A 15,862-nucleotide genomic window follows, 5' to 3' on the forward strand; every position below is an offset into this window, starting at 1 on the left:
GCTCGCGGGGCGCGGCCGCCGCCTCCCACCCCCTGTCGCCCCTCACGCCCCGCTGCCCGCTCCCCGCAGGGCCGCGGCCGGGGCCCGGCCCGGGGGCGGCGCTTCCCCGGCGGCCTGGGCGAGCGAGGCCGCGCCGGGCCCGGGCGTCCCGCCCCGCTGCCATGGCAACCGCGCCGCCTCTCGCGAGAGTTCGGCGCCGAGCGGGGCTGCCCCAAGATGGCGGCGCCGAGTCGCCGCCTGGCGGTGGCTGGGTGGCGGTGCTGAGGAGCCCGTTCCGGCACCTCGCGGGGCTGTGCCGTGGAAAAGGGCGGTTTTTGGGTCGTTACCCTCTGCCCTGCACGTCAGGGGGCATAATCAGCATGAAATACTGCAATAAAGTAAATTCAGTGTTTGCACATCTCGCACATGCGTGTCAAGTCAACAGCTTATGTCTCAGTCTCGTGCTAACTGCAGTGCCTATAAAAGTCTCCAAGAAAGGAGATTTGAGCCATCATGTCTTCCTGCTTATAACGAGTGAAAACTGTTTAACATATGATAAGCACATCTAGCGTGCTACTGTGGGCACCTAGAAAACCACTGCAGCTTGGGCAAGTAGTGGGAAAACTCCTGAAAGAGGCTTGAAAAATGATTCTCTTTTGTAGGCTGAAAAGTAATACTGTCCGATCGCTATCCTGATACTTTCAGAACTCTTTTTTTTGCTGCCCTAAATTGCCAGATGAATGATTAGATTTACTTCCCTTGTACCAGCACCAGTCTCTGTAACCTAACCACAACACAAATCAAATAAAATCAACCATGTGCTCTTACTTCAGTTACTGACTTTTATTTCTGTCATCACCCCGGTCAGAACCATGTTATGTCTTGTGATGTGTTTCAGTGAGCATCCCCCAGATAGGCAAGGAGGCAGGACAGGTCAGAGGGCAGAACCAAGAATGGAAACTGTACCATAAATCTAATCTATCCTGCCCACTGGGCAGCATCCTACCTCACAATGAAATGAAATATTCCCTCAGCAAAAGCAAGGTGCTGAGCTGACAGTGCACAGCCTAAACCTTAGTTTGGGGTTTCCAGAAACTTTTGGGTACCTCCGGTGAGAAGTTACACACTATTACATTATTTTGCGGGAAAAAGGTGTTGGCAGCAGCTTGATTTAAAATGTCTTTAAGCTTTGTTTTACAAATGATTTCTCCATCTCAGTGTTAATTTGTTCCTGAATGAATCAAGAATTCTAGGATTTCAGGATGGGTGCATTAAATCTTTGTTTGATTCTGGAGAAACCATTCTTCACAGTTAGTTAATTTGGTTTTAAAATGTCTGTGCTGTCCTTCCTTAACAGAGCTTTATTTGCATTTGCAAAATGGAGTGATAGGTGCTATTTTGAGATCCTTGTGTTCGCTTTATGACAAAGGTTTTTGTCGTGTATTCCTTTATGTTACTTCCAGTGACACAATTGCCCCACAGTGCGCTGTGTTTGCAACTTCTTTCCCTAAAAATCATTTGTCTCTGGAGGAACGGGGGAAAATGGGTCTGACTTCTAAATGTTTCTTTCGTCTGCTTTTATGAACATGGAAAACAGCATGACCACAAGGTGGTAGCAGTCTGTAAGGAAGGGCGAGAAGATGCCGCTGAGGTTTGCTGATGCAAACCTCATGGTTCGCATCCATGGGGCCAGATGCAGGCTGTGCGCTGTGCCATGGGGTGGAGCATTTATAGGGTTCAAGCAGAGTTATTTTACATCCAGTTTCTGTTATCTTTAGTCATTTCACTTTGACCACTTTGAGCAATGGGCCATAACGCCTAAGGTGTTGCATCTATGCCAGTTTGTTGGTCACCTGGGTAATAGCATCTTTCTCGTTAGCTGTACAGCCCCATGGGCTGGTGGCATGGGGCTTGGGCAAGGATGCCAATTGCAAATTGGTTTCAAAATTGCCAGGTTAAGATAGCATCTTGGCTTGTGTGCTGCCATGCCTGAGGCCCTGGCTGGCCAGTGCAGTCGATCTACTTTCTGTCTCCCCTAACGGTATCCAGAATGGCATAGCCCCACGTTGCACATTGCCTCCTGTGTATTCCTTCTGCCAGCTCAGATCAGTTCAGAGTAATGTAACGGGTTAACTTCATACTGCTTGTCTTTGTAACAGATCAGCCATCATTCAGCCTCCGAGGCTGACATAAAGTTCGCGTTGATAGAAGGTGACAGTAAAAACCCCATCACGTGCTCTGTCTGTTTTAAAAGAAATGCAGTCATATGCCCACACGTGATCAAGATTAAATATGTGCTGCTGAGTGATCTGGCAGTGTGCAGAACCATATTAATGTGCATGAAACCACAGTTTCAGGAAAAAAAAATATTCTATTGCTCCTGTTAGAAAATAAGAGAAAGAGTAGCCTCTGGCAGATTATTGGGGTAGACAACTACAGGGATCATTTTGGCATGGGTTACAAACATCAGAAGAAATATATGAGGTTGTTCTGTAAATTATTTCACTGTGGATTCTGTGAGAGTTTAACCTTTCTTGATGCATGGGAATTAGGGGAAGGTGTGTGAGGTCTGGCAGCACCAACTATTTCCATCCCGTGTCTGCTCTACATCATACTTGAGTGAAGTTTTTGGATGTGAATAGTACTTAAAATAAAGGCATCATTCAAAGTACAACTTTATAATGTTAATTTAGCTTTGCAGTGAAGATAAGCCCCTGGGTGCCAAAATCTTGCTGCATTCCTATGTACAAATGCTAGTTGTGCTGTGAATAGCAACAGTTTCATTTAGACATGTCATGCTCAGACTGAATGCCTAGACACTGCAGCATGCAGTTTAAATCTTGTAAAGGGAAAAAAAAAAAAAAAAAAAAAAAAAGAAGTGTCAGTACTAGTAGGGACTTGCATTCATTGTCATTTGCTTAGTGAGAGCCATAACCCGTAGCCTAAGCTGTTATTTCCTCCATGGAGCCCAGCTTTACTCTTGTGCAAGTCTTTCCCTTCAGTGCTAATGATTTAATCACCCATTCATTGCTCAGTAAGACCCTGTCCCTGGAGGCAAAGAAGTGAAAAAATGTCAGTTCGTGTTGCACAAGATGAAATCATGATTTGTATTAGGTCTGTTTCACCCGGTGCTGCAAACCTGTACACATGCTTTAAATTTCTCTTGTTTTAAGTGGCGCTATCCTTTGTGGTACAGTGCAATGTGCTTATATTAAACATGGTGCAGAGGAGTTTCAAAATAACTCATGTCCTGAATTGACCCAATTCCCTTCATACTTGTTTTTCCTTGGCCATATTATGGTTTACAAAGTGATAAAATGCTGAACTGAAGATAGCTGCCCAATTTGTTTTTCTCATACAATTGTTGATATGCTTTTCTGGTTCTGCATGTTGAAACAACCTGACATCACCTGAAAAGAAACCTGAAATGTCATGGTACAAACTTGGCCTCGGAAAGTCAGAAAGTTTGTGAACAACAATATACGCTCATTTTTAATACAAGTTCTTGCCCAAATCGTGTCACCGTGTTCTGGTACAACCAATGGGTGATTGGTGAGAACCCTGTGAAGATGATAGGGAAGAAAAATAAAGAAAGAAAATGGGCAAAGACCATGGCCTGATCTTACTGCTCTTGCACACATTCTCCATGGACAGGGAGTGTCTTATCACATGGTTGTACAGTGCTTAGCACAGCATGGCTTTGAACCCTGCTAAGGGTATTTGGATGTTTTTGAATGCCAGTCAAAATTGTGATGTTTTTAAATGATGGTTATTGTAGTCCTTTGAGAATTTGGCTTGTTCCCGCAGGTTTTATTTTTGTCTGCATTCCCCAGCTACGTATTGGTGTGACTGTCGCTGTCACTATTGTATCAGCATGGATCCGCGCTGAATTCAGGACTACTTTATTTTTGGATTCGGAGTGTGATGCTCACCTCCCATCACGTGTAAGTGCCTGTGTCTGAGCGAGGCACCATAGCTTTCCTCCCCAGTCCACAGAGTCTGGTCAATATGGCCGAGCCCTCTCATGCTGAAGCAAATGCCTGCATTTGGTTACACAGGTATTTCCTAAACTCAGGTGGCTTTATTAGCCAGATCCCCCTTGGCAGCTGTGCTACAGATACTTGAAGTTCAGTGAGGTAAATCCCATCCTAACCTCTACCATGCTGCTGCTGTCACTTGGTGCAGAAAGCCGGTGTGTAGATGCTGCCTAACCCGGCCCCACGCAGAGCACTGGGGGCTGCGAGCCCAGCCCTACAAAGGGGCTCCTGACAGGTTCTCCCTGATCTGTGAGTCCGTAACCAGGCCCACAGACTTGGCCACATCTGGGGCAGAGCATGAACTCCAGAGTGTACAATAATTCCTTTTCTGCTTGGTCACTCCTTCCCTCCCACCCTGTCCCGCCCTTCTCCTTTGCTCATATCTGCTGCAGTTCCCAGCGTTGTGCCCATGCCTGCACTGGCTTCTACCCACTCTGCCAGTTCATTTGCTGGTTTCACTGCCATTTTTTTTTTCCTGGATGTTTCTAGTTTCTTTTTAACTACTGGGGTTAAAGAAGTATGAGAAATTCCTTCCTCAGCTTTTGAATTAGCTTAAGGCATAAGATGAGTGGCATTGGGTCAGCCCAAAGGTTTGCAGTTTCTGATGGCTGCCAACAGTCAATGCCAGGGAAAAATGCAGAGTAAGCGATGGTGGTGCTTCCAGCCTGCAGAGGTCTGGCTCAAGGGCTTTTTAAGTCAGAGAAATTGTCTTTGAACCAAAATAAATGAACTTTGACAAACAAGACAGCGGCACGGCAGTGGGGCTGAGGTTGGCATGTCTAATCCTTCTTCTCCCTCCCTTGCTCTTGACTGAGCACTGCTGGATCTCTCAGGCTTCTGTGGCTATTTTACTTGGGGGTTACTTACAGGAAATGACTCCATTACTTCTGATTAATATATATATATATATATATATATATATTTTTTTTTTTTTTCCAGAGCTATAACTTCATAGGAATTGGCTGTAGTCATAGAGTAAAGAAGCAGTTAATGAAAGTGCTGCAGTCTGGGGTGATAAGGCCCCTGTGGCATGCCAGCAGTCACAGGGCTGATGCATCTCTGTTGTGGTACAGGGACAGTGAGCTTGAGACTTGCACTAAAGATTGCTTCCAATTTGATACTCATTCATCCAGGGCAGGGACTCACTGGGATAACCAGGCTCTGAAAAGCTTTGTGACTTAGGAAGCCCTCTGAAAAGTGCAGTCCAGCCAGAATTCAGCTCAGAGGGTACATCCCCAAGTTGTAAAATACAAACTGATCAGAAGAAACAATGCAACACTAGAAACAGCAACCAACTTTATAAACTGGCACAGAAATAGGGGAGGTGGTGGGGAAGGCTGGTGGGGAAAGATGTTTTGAGGTGGGAAAAGTTTAGACACCCACTTTATGAAAGGACAGGTACACAGACAGTATATGCTTACTGATGGCAAGCTCTGATCCTGCAGCACTGCATCAAGAAACCACAGCATTTAGAGAACAGCTGTCCTAAATGAGTACCATGTTAAGGAACATGAGCCTGAATTTCTTTCCACAGTATGCAGTGACAGCCTAAAACCAAACTCTTCTGAAGTGATCCCATTGGTTTGCAGTCTTCTTTCCTATCTGACTCAATCTGGGAATGTCACCAAGTGGTCCCCTGGTGGAATGGCAAAAACATTATTTTGCTATGAATTCTTGTACCTGCTGTATTTCTAATGTACTGTCCTTAACATGGGCTGTCATATGCTGCTGCTCAAGAGCATGGGAAATCTTCTGTTACACTGTTTTATTTCTTTATGCAAGCATTGTCTAGAATGTATGAAATACTCTGCATCCCTCAGGTGATCTCTGTGATAGCACATAGGTAGCATATCTGTACTTTGTAGCATCCATGTCCTGGAGCTAGCTCCAGGCAAAGCTGGAACAGCAGTGTGGTGCTGTGCAGAGACAGCAGTTCAGACCTAGAGAACAGCAGTTTCGCTAGTAACTCCATCCCTCCTCAAGGAAAATTAGCTGTCCATGCTGCTTTGCTGAGATATTTAACTGTTTCCCAGTCCAGAGCTATTTTTGGTGGGCATTAACTCTATGATCTTTACACCAAGTTTTGTTGTACAATGCAGATATTCTCTGTTGCCTGTTTCTGCACTAAATGGTTCCGTGGTATAACAGACAACATGACAAATGTTAAGCCAGCAGAGGTTATTTTGGTCTGTCTGTTGTGAAATAGTTGTACCCAGATTAGGACAATGTGGAGTAGATCTGGTGACACTTAATAAGTCAAGAACATCCAGAGCTGGTGGGGTAAATCAGCACATCAGATTTATAATGTGGAAAGAAATATTTCAATAATGTTCCTACTTCTAAGATGAAAGCAAAGCTCCTTGACTCAGAGAAACGACAACAGCTCAGATAAAGTAGGACTAGAAAAGTGATGAAACCACTGCACCAGCTTTAAACTAACTGGCATGGATGCTGGGGAAGTAAGGACTGCAAAATGCTGCTGAGAAGCTATATAAATTCACCATAGTTTCATGCTTCAGGCAGCTGAAACACTTATAATCCAGAAAGCGGTATGTATGAAGGAAGTTCCTGCTCTTCAGGTGGGCTCGTGGACTTTCCTAGACCACCTCCAGTCTTGGATGATGTCTTTTATCTTTTTCCAGTAAGCTTCCAATGGAGCTATTTTTCTAATGAAGAGTGAGTTCCTGCCCATCAGATTAAAGCACAGTGACAAACATCGTTTGCCTTGGTTGTTTTTCATGGTTCAGAACTATTTAGAAATAGTTCATGAAGTCCCTGGGGCATACAGACCACAGGCTGAAAATCACTTAATCGTTCTCTTTTTCCTGGTGCCTTGCAGATTCCTAGGACACAGCATCTCTTTCAGCAGAAAGACCAGAGTGATAGATACATCTACAAATGCAGTTGTAGCTCATCGGAGGTAGAAGGCATCCTTTTTAGGCCGGATCATTAGGGAGTGTGTGGCAAAAGGAACCTGGTAGAGAACAAAAGGGCTAAGTGATACTTAGTGTATGATACTGAATTATTTTTTGTTCATTTATTTTTACATTTGAAGCTTTTCTTTGGGCGGCTGGGTGAGATGAGGTAAGGTGAGGTGAGGTGAGGTAATTGAGTTTATAGGGTAGAAAATACTAGTTAGATTTACTCCCCTGTGGCTGGTTTTATTTTGACTTGTCATTAGGAACAGTCTGTGGCTGCTTCTTTCTTCTTCAATTGTATTTTTAACTTCTGGCAAAGTCATGCAGTCTTGCAGATGCTTATATTTATAGATGTCAGAAAACAAAATAAATAAAAATAAGCTATTTGTATCTCTGTGCTTCTGTCATTCAAAGTCATGCCTATGACTTCCACTGACCTAAACAGGACAAAACAGCTGTTTTTTTATAGCTACGGAGAGCTCTGACAATACTTGATAATGCTAAAGATACGAAAGATATGATGTATTTCCCCCAAAGACCCCTGCCTTTGCTTCCAGTAAGAGTAAGTTCTTATTTATAGGACAGCTGTGATGAGTTTAGATGTTGAACTTAGTGATATGGTTTAGTGGAGGACTTGTTAGTGTTAGGTCAGAGGTTGAACTTGATGATCTTGAGGTCTCTTCCAACCTAGACAATTCTGTGATTCTGTGAGATGAAACCCGTGCCATAAGACTGGTCTTCTTCAGCTTAGTTTGTACCAGCAGCTGGCCTTTAGTAGGAGTCACTGCTTCTGTTTAGTGGTAATTTATTCTGTGATATGCCCACATCACTGTGGATGAGTGTCCCAGATGCTCTGTCCTTCTCCTGGCACTACGGTGTTGGTCCCCTTGCACGCAGTGGGGTGGGCCGTGGGAGGTAGCGGGGCTGCCTGTACTCCACATCCAGAGGTCAGATGTCACTAAACCCACAGTTCCTCTTCCATCAGCTTTTGAAAACTGTCTGAATGTCTGTGGAAGAGGAACTTCCTCGTGTTTCAGTGCTAGTAACAGGAGGCTCTGTCTGAGGATGCAGCACACCATCACCTGCCGGCTAAGGCTTTGCAAGTCGAACATTGTGCTGTGGGGCAGTTCTGGCTGCTCTCCTTTCCCCACTGCCAGCTGCACTTGTGGGATAACAGACAAACAGCTGAAGGCTGGAAGATGGGAAAGGGCAGTGGGATGGGTTAGTGATGCTCTCATCACTGGGGTCTTCTTCTTTGGCATAGCCTCACTCGGAATGATGTCGCACTGAGGCCTGAGAAACAAGCGTGGCCTGGTGAGGCTCTGTCAGAGTTTGTAGCTTTTAACAGCCTCTTAAAGAATGCCATTGTCATAAAAGAAGTTTTCTGGCATTTGTGGATTTAAAAAGTCCAATAAAATTTGAGTGGGAAAACATACTGAAGTCACCCTTATTTTCTGTATTTATAGCTCCAGTTGTCACAATACGCCACAGATATTGCAGTCTAACCATACAAGGCTGTGTCCTCAGTAAGAACATCTCTGTGTTAAGGAAATTCCTCTTGAATTTGGCATGGCCAGGACTTGAGTGCTCAGCATAGTATATGTGTGTGTGAACAATGCACAGTGACCCTTGAAAGAACAGCAGACAGAACTAGTACAAGCACATGGGGAGCCCCAGGAGAGCAGGACATGTTTGCCAGCCACTGTCATCATCCTCCAAAAGGAGCTTAAAGGAGACAGTTATGTACAGTGGATGGGGAACAAGGGCTGAAGAAGGTGTCCACTCACATCATTGCAGCCTTGTAGTCTCCAGCACTGGAACAAAAGCCATGTCAGGTCAGTCCCAGGCTTTGCTTACAGATATTAACAGCAAATTCAAGAGGTGTCCTTGCTTCTGCAGCTGGACTTTGCTCTGGAGGAATAAGGGTGTTCTTCACCTTCTTGTTATCTAAGCTGTATTTGCTATAAATAAATTATTAGTGCCTTTCTGATTTGATCTTCACAGAAATCTGCATTTCTCCCTCTGATTCTGCTATCTTAGATGTGGACCCTGCCTTGGACACCCTTACCCCATCTTAAGCACCCACGGTTTGCCCTATATATGTCTTACCACCCTTTCTGAGGCAGTAAATCCCTACCACAGCCTTGCTTTAGGTAATGTAATGTGTTACATGAAATGGTCTTCTGGTTTGCCATAGCTGACTGGAAGGTTAAAACAACAAACTACTTTGTCCTCCCTAAATTGTTCCTTCTTGCTGGTTACCGCATGGGGGCTAGGACCGTTGCATCTCTTTTCATACTAAGGATCTGAACTCCATTGTTTCAATGAGTTTAGCTGGATTTTACTGCTGCGATCAGCTGCTGGGTGTTGGGAGAGCCCAAGGTTGATACTGTGAGTGGTGGTGCCTCGAACAGCAAATGTGGAAAAAAGACTGCTTGCTGGAAGAAAACAGAGTTCCTTGAAGCAGGGCACACAATGACACCTGAACTTCTAAGGCCCCAGAAAATGGCCTTGCTATGGGTTAAATAAGTGTCTGGGAACTCAAGAGTCAAGGTCAGTTTTCAGCAGCAGAGGTTCTGACCCTGTGTGCAGGGGAAAGTCATGAAGCATTTATCTTTTATCTTGATACTACTGGGAGGATGCAGTAATTATTTTATCTGCCCACAGGAACTTTACTAACCCAGCTTCCAGTAACATACTGATTACCACCATGTCCAATCTGAATACTTGGAACAAAGGTTTTAAGCAACACAGACATAAAAACAAACAAACAACAACAACAATAAAAACAAACAAAATAACAACAACAACAAAAACTTCTGCCTACCACTTATTGCAGTGAAATATAACTATATTTAAAGGCAGAACATTTCCTGACCTCTCTAGGTGAGGAAGGATTTAAAGCTTTTAATATTCTTTAAGCAACAGTGTTGTAACATGGAACCCATCATTTGCTGTTGAGTGTAACGAGCCAAACAATGAATGACCACAATATCCTCTGCTTTGGGGCACCAAGAATATGGGAAGCAGGAAAACTTTTCTTTTGCCAGCATAGTACTACTGTCTCTTCCAAGGCAAGTATCAACGAAACTTCAGTTGACAAGTGACAGCAAGCAAAATTAGTTTTTTTTTTTTTTTTTTTTTTTTTTTTTTTTTGGTATTCTGAGAAACATGAAAGGAGTCACTTCTACACTTCTATTTATTTCTTTATTAGATTTGAACAGACTTATTGTGTGAACTCCTTGCCTAAGGGTTCTGTGCATTGTAAAGGTTTCTGTAGGTTCAGAAAGTGTCTGCACTGAGTTGTGAAGGAAAAATATGCTAAGTGCTATGGAACACAAGGACATCAATTCTGGCTCAGGATGTGCTGGAGTGCAAATCACTGGAAGCTCCATGATTATGTTAGTGGAATACAGCTACACATTGCCACCTTCTTGTATCTTCTCCTTTGCATCCATCACTGGCCACAGCTGGGGACAGTGTTGGGCTGGAGGGATCTTCTGTCTGATTTGGTAGAGACATGTCTGTTTTCTTATGCTTTTCTAATGTTTCTGATAGAAGATGGACATACAGAAGACAGCAATGAGGTCTGTTCCATAGCAACAAGCTAGAAATCTTTCAGGGTCTATGTCAGAGTGATATTGTTATAATGTACATGCTAATCTCCATTTTCCTGAAGACTTTCGGTGTGTATCTGTAGAAGCATAAAAGCCATCATATCTAAGCACAGCTCTTGCTCATGGACTCCCACCAGTGCACCAATGAAGGAGGATGGGTGACAGACTGTCAGAGCCGCCTGGGATCATCATGTATATCTCTGGCTTGAAAACTTCCATAGTGGTCCTACACAAGAGCACGGAACTGCCTGAGCCACGGGTGTAAGCCAGAATGTATATATCTTCATCCCCTATTATGCACCCTTGATTTGATGACCTACAAGGCACAGATCACATGGAAAATTGTTTCTGAGGTTCTTTATTTCCTCTGTCAGAAATGAGCAATGTGATTCTTATCTGTATTTCTCAAACAACAGCTTCCAGCCACTGGATCTGATTTTATTTTTACTGCTTGGAAGGAAACCTCCTTTTTTATCCGAAACTTGTTACCATGAAGACATAGCCATGTCTGACCAAATGGCCTTTTAACTATCTCTTTAGTAAACCAAACAAGGGTTATGGATCCGTGATAGGAAGTAATGAAGCCATTTCAGGTTACTAAATACTACTCAGCAGCTGAACTGCAGTGATGGGTTGTGTGTGTGCTCTGAGCTTACTGCAAGAAGAAAAGATAAATGCAAGCATAAACCACCATGAACTGTTTTTTATTAGGCAATTGGAGGAGCCAAAGAGGTTACCTTCTGTAACTCAGTTGATGAACAGTAACTTTGGGAGCTACTGCAACCCCCTTGCTTTGAACATGTAGTTGAGCGCTGAGCTAGTTTACCCTCTGTGTGTGCGTATTCTGTATCTCATCACAAATCTCAAGGGACTAAAGTGGCCCTGGAGACAGATTTATCTTCTCCTTTTTAAGCAGTGTCAAATAAAGATGCATAAATGGCACTGAATGTTTTTTGTACAGTAGTGTAGCTCCCAGCCACCATCTCAGTTTTGCAGCAAACCAGGAGATTTGCACTATTGGGACCACTCAGGACCTTTATTTGTTGCTCAGAGAAAATTTCCAGGCAGTTCCCACAGTTTGACTTTTCTCAGTCCTTCAAAAAAAAGTGATTTAAAATTTGCTCTGTAATTAAATTATTATAACTAGCAGCAATTTCCTCCTGCTTGCAATTTAGTTCATATTAAATTTGTCTCCATCATTTTTGTCTGTATAAACTTGGGAATCTTGTTTTTAATTGACTAATTTAGATAAATCAAGAGATAGGGTTCTTCTGGGAGTAGGCACCTGAAGGCTCCAAACTTCTCATCTTGAATCACCATATCAGCCCAAGCCAGTGTAGTGAGAATAAGGAAATCATTCCTTCTCTAGGGTTTATCAAGAACATCTTGGCATCAGCATAGCTCTATATTCGGGCTAAACACTGCTTGAAATTCTTGTGAATGCAGATTTTATATAGAGAGATATGGAGAAGCTACATGTGCGAAGAATATAAATCCATAGCACTTTTTTAGTGAGGTAATTCAGTGATTTGCAGTGGGTTGATTTTTATTTTTGGAGCCTGACCTGAACCAAAGCCTGTGGAAGTCAGTGGAAAAGCTCCCAAGAGACCTCTGGCTTTAAGTCAAGGAATTAACTTGTATGTCTTAGTGCCGTAGGATATTATTGAACTAAAGAGCTTATTAAGATTAAAAATGGGATTAGGCATTAACATGAAAGCATGCAAAGAGGTTACACGATTGGGATAAAGCTGCAAGGCTTTATTCTGCCTTTCAGGGAAATTGTCCCAGAATGTAACCAAGGAAAAATAATTGCACATCATAGTATTATGCACAATGAGCTGTATCTTATATCTTCCAAAATGGAGAAATCTGGCACTAAAGGTAAGATGTGGAAGCAAAATCCCACAGGTTTATTCCAAGTAACAGTTATTGCTGATCAGTGCAATGAAAATGTCTCATGCAACTTGGTGCTGCTTCTTTTGAGCCTTGCATTTTTTATTTTTATTTTTTTTCTGAATGAGCTTTTCTCCCTTAGCCCCTAGAAAATCAGCAGAGGACTCCCAGTACTGTGGGGAAGAACCCTGCAGGACAGGCAGACACTGGAGGAAAGAGGGGCAGAGAGGGAGATGGAGAGGGGGAGCAGTGAGCATAGTGCTGGCGGCTGATGTGTGGGGATAAGACACCACATCTCAGCTTGACGGAGGCTTGCTGTGGGCTGCTGCTTACTGCAGGCATGGCTGCAGCATGCTTCCTTCGCTCATGGGGAGGCCATGGGTACTCAGGTGGCTTTCCTTCTCATGCAGTGGTGCCTGGGCAGCAGGCGGTGGCAGCAGCCATTTGGTACCTGCAGAAGGTGATGGACAGGCACAGCTGCCTCTCCCCAAGGGCTTGCTTGTGTGCATCTGAGACAACAGCTCCTATTTTTCTTTCTTCCTTTCCTTTTTTTTTTTTTTTTTTTTGCTTATTTTATTTTTATTTTTTGTTTCCATAGAAATAATGAATCCTGTCAGGTAACAGGGAGCGGTGGTGAAAGCTCATCTCAAACATTTTTCTTACATCATATGAATGTCTTTCATTTCTCTACTGGTCTATTTATGTCTTGTTATCAGAAGCTTACAGATGGCTGCTGAACAGAGCTACCTGTGTATTTAGCTTTGCTATCGTAATGACAACATAGATTTGGCTGAAGAGTGTGGCTGGAAGAGCGGCTGAAGAGTGGCTGGAAAGTTGTCTGCCAGGAAAGGACCTGGTGTGCTACACATGAGCCAGCAGTGTGCCCAGGTGGCCAAGACAGCCAATGGCATCCTGGCTTGCATCAGAAATAGTGTGGCCAGCAGGACTAGGGAAGTGGTTGTCTCCTTGTACATGTATATGGCACCGGTGAGACTGCACCTCAAATATTGTGCTCAGTTTTTGGGCCCCTCACTACAAGGAGGATATTGAGCAGCTCAAACCTGTGCAGAGAACAGCCATGAAGCCGGTGAAGGGACTAGAAAACAAGAGTTGTGAGGAGAGACTGAGGGAAGTGGTGGTGTTTATTCTGGAGAAAGGAGGCTGATGCAACCAAACCTCATCCCTGTCTACAACTACCTGAAAGGACAGTGAGGAGGGTGTTGGTCTCTTTTCTCAGGTGGCAAATGATAGGATGCAAGGAAATAGTCTCCAGTTGTGCCATGAGAGGTTTAGATTGGATATTAGGAATAATTTCTTTACAGAGAGGGTGGTCAGCCACTGGAATGGGCTGCCCAGGGAAGTCCCCATCCTTGGAGGTTTTACAAGATATGTGGACATGGCACTAAGAGGCATGGTGTAGTGATAGGAGTCAGTAGGTCAGGCTTGTGGTTGGACTTGATCTTGAAAGTCTTTTCCAACCGAGGTGATTATGTGATTCTATTTCATCTGAAAAACAAACTTATACTCTCCATATGTAACTATCATATAGCTTGCAAGAAAGCCATAATGGTGATGGCCAGAGAGATTGCCCTGCCTCCTGCTGGAGTTACAGCTGATCCATAGCAGATGTTCTCTTTAGGGGATTCTTGGATGATTTTTACAGTCCCATTGCAAATGTCCTGAGTAACAGAGCCCTCCCACTTCCCATGGGACAAGAGACCAGCTTTCCCAAGGAGGGTATTTTTTAAGACTTCCTGATAACATCTACTTAAAATTTTGCTTATTATGTTCAAATAGGTTTTCCCTTGAGCCATCCTAGGTAACATCAGTTCTCCTTCATTATCTACCTACAGAGGGGAATCACAACTCCACTTGGCTTTTTTATAGGGGGCTGTGCATGCCGGAGCAAATTCCCTGCTGCCTATAGAGTCCTTACAACTACATTCCCTCATCTTTCTATCTGTATGTTTCTTTACTCTCCCTCCCCCTTTCACATTAGCTTGAAATGCTTAACAGTTTATCAGCCTCTCTCCTCAAAATGCCTGGGCCTGAATGCAGCTTTCTGCACGAGGATGCAACAGTGTTAAGCTCCTCTCAGGCTTTTCATAACATAGCTCCTTGTGGTGCTATTTCTGTATAGACACTCTTAGCCCAGAATTGCTTTGTTTGCTTACTATATTTGATTCCAATTGCTGACTAGTTTTTCCCTCGCTCTTGTTTGGGCCTGGTGCTTACCAGAACTTCTGATCTGTGTTTGTAAGGTCTGTTGCCTGTTGCCTGTGTGTTCCCCATCCTGACTGTTTGTGTGACCTAGCCATATTACTGGCATTTTCAAGACCCTTATCCTGCATCTCCACATCCCCCCCTTACTACTGAAGTTTGGTATCCAGGGGCTGAAATACCACACTGGCTTGGAGATCAGGCTTCATACTAACTCCTTAGTTCCCAGTGATGCATTTACAAATTGCCTAGCATGAAAAAACCTTGATCCCAGTGTGGGTTTCTTGTAAAACATCAACTGTTAAAACCAGATTTAACACACCTTGTTGTTTCACCTGTTGTTGGCCTGAGGCTGTTTTTCTTCCTTTATTCTCAGACCTGCAGCCAGCTCCGCTGGTGCAGACAGATGCAAGCTTGCTCTGCCGTGTGCCAGCAGCTGCCTGGATGGTCAGGTGTACAGGATGTCTGCTGACAGGTTCAAGCTGGCTGGTGACAGCTACCTTGTGAGATGAGCAGAAAGTGCCTGCTTTCTCTTTGTGCCTAGAGAAACCAGTATGGGGTTTTGTGGAAGCAACGTGTGTTTGTGCCTGAGGTCGCTTGGGAACCCCTGTGTGACTGAGGAGCTGGCCCTGTCTCCTATCTGCCTATAACCTGCTGTCTCCCTCTTCACCCCCTGGAAGCCTGCATAGGTTACACTTCCAAGAGATATTTGCTAACTGCTTACGTTGGAAAGGGTGTTAACAGTCCAGGGATCTCCATCCTTTGCTCCTTCTAATGTTTCAGTCCTCACCAGAGGTACAAGGAAATAAAACACAGGCTATTGAGATCTTCTTATGTGTCTTCTGCAAGAAATACAAGGCACCCGGCTGTGGTGGGCTGCTGTTGGAGATGGTTTGGACTGTCCCCACCTGGGGAACATCTGCTCATATTCTTGAAGAAATCCTTCTTTTCTGTGCACATTTCTTGTGCTCACTGCTGTCTGAACCAAGCTGTCAGGGTACCAGAAGCCCTTTCTGCTGCCAGTGCACCTCTGGCTAAAGTCACACTCTTAACAGGATAATGAATTTGATCTTTGATTTGATCATTGCCTGAAGGCAATAAGCCTTCATAACAGGAGTATCGGTTTCACCCACCTTGCTGGCAAGGGCCAAAAAATACCCAGCACACGGATTTTTGTGCTAGACTCCAGGAAAGGGAA

This window comes from Aythya marila (assembly GCF_965140915.1).
Source record: "Aythya marila genome assembly, chromosome: 1".
NCBI classification, from domain to species: Eukaryota; Metazoa; Chordata; class Aves; order Anseriformes; family Anatidae; genus Aythya; species Aythya marila.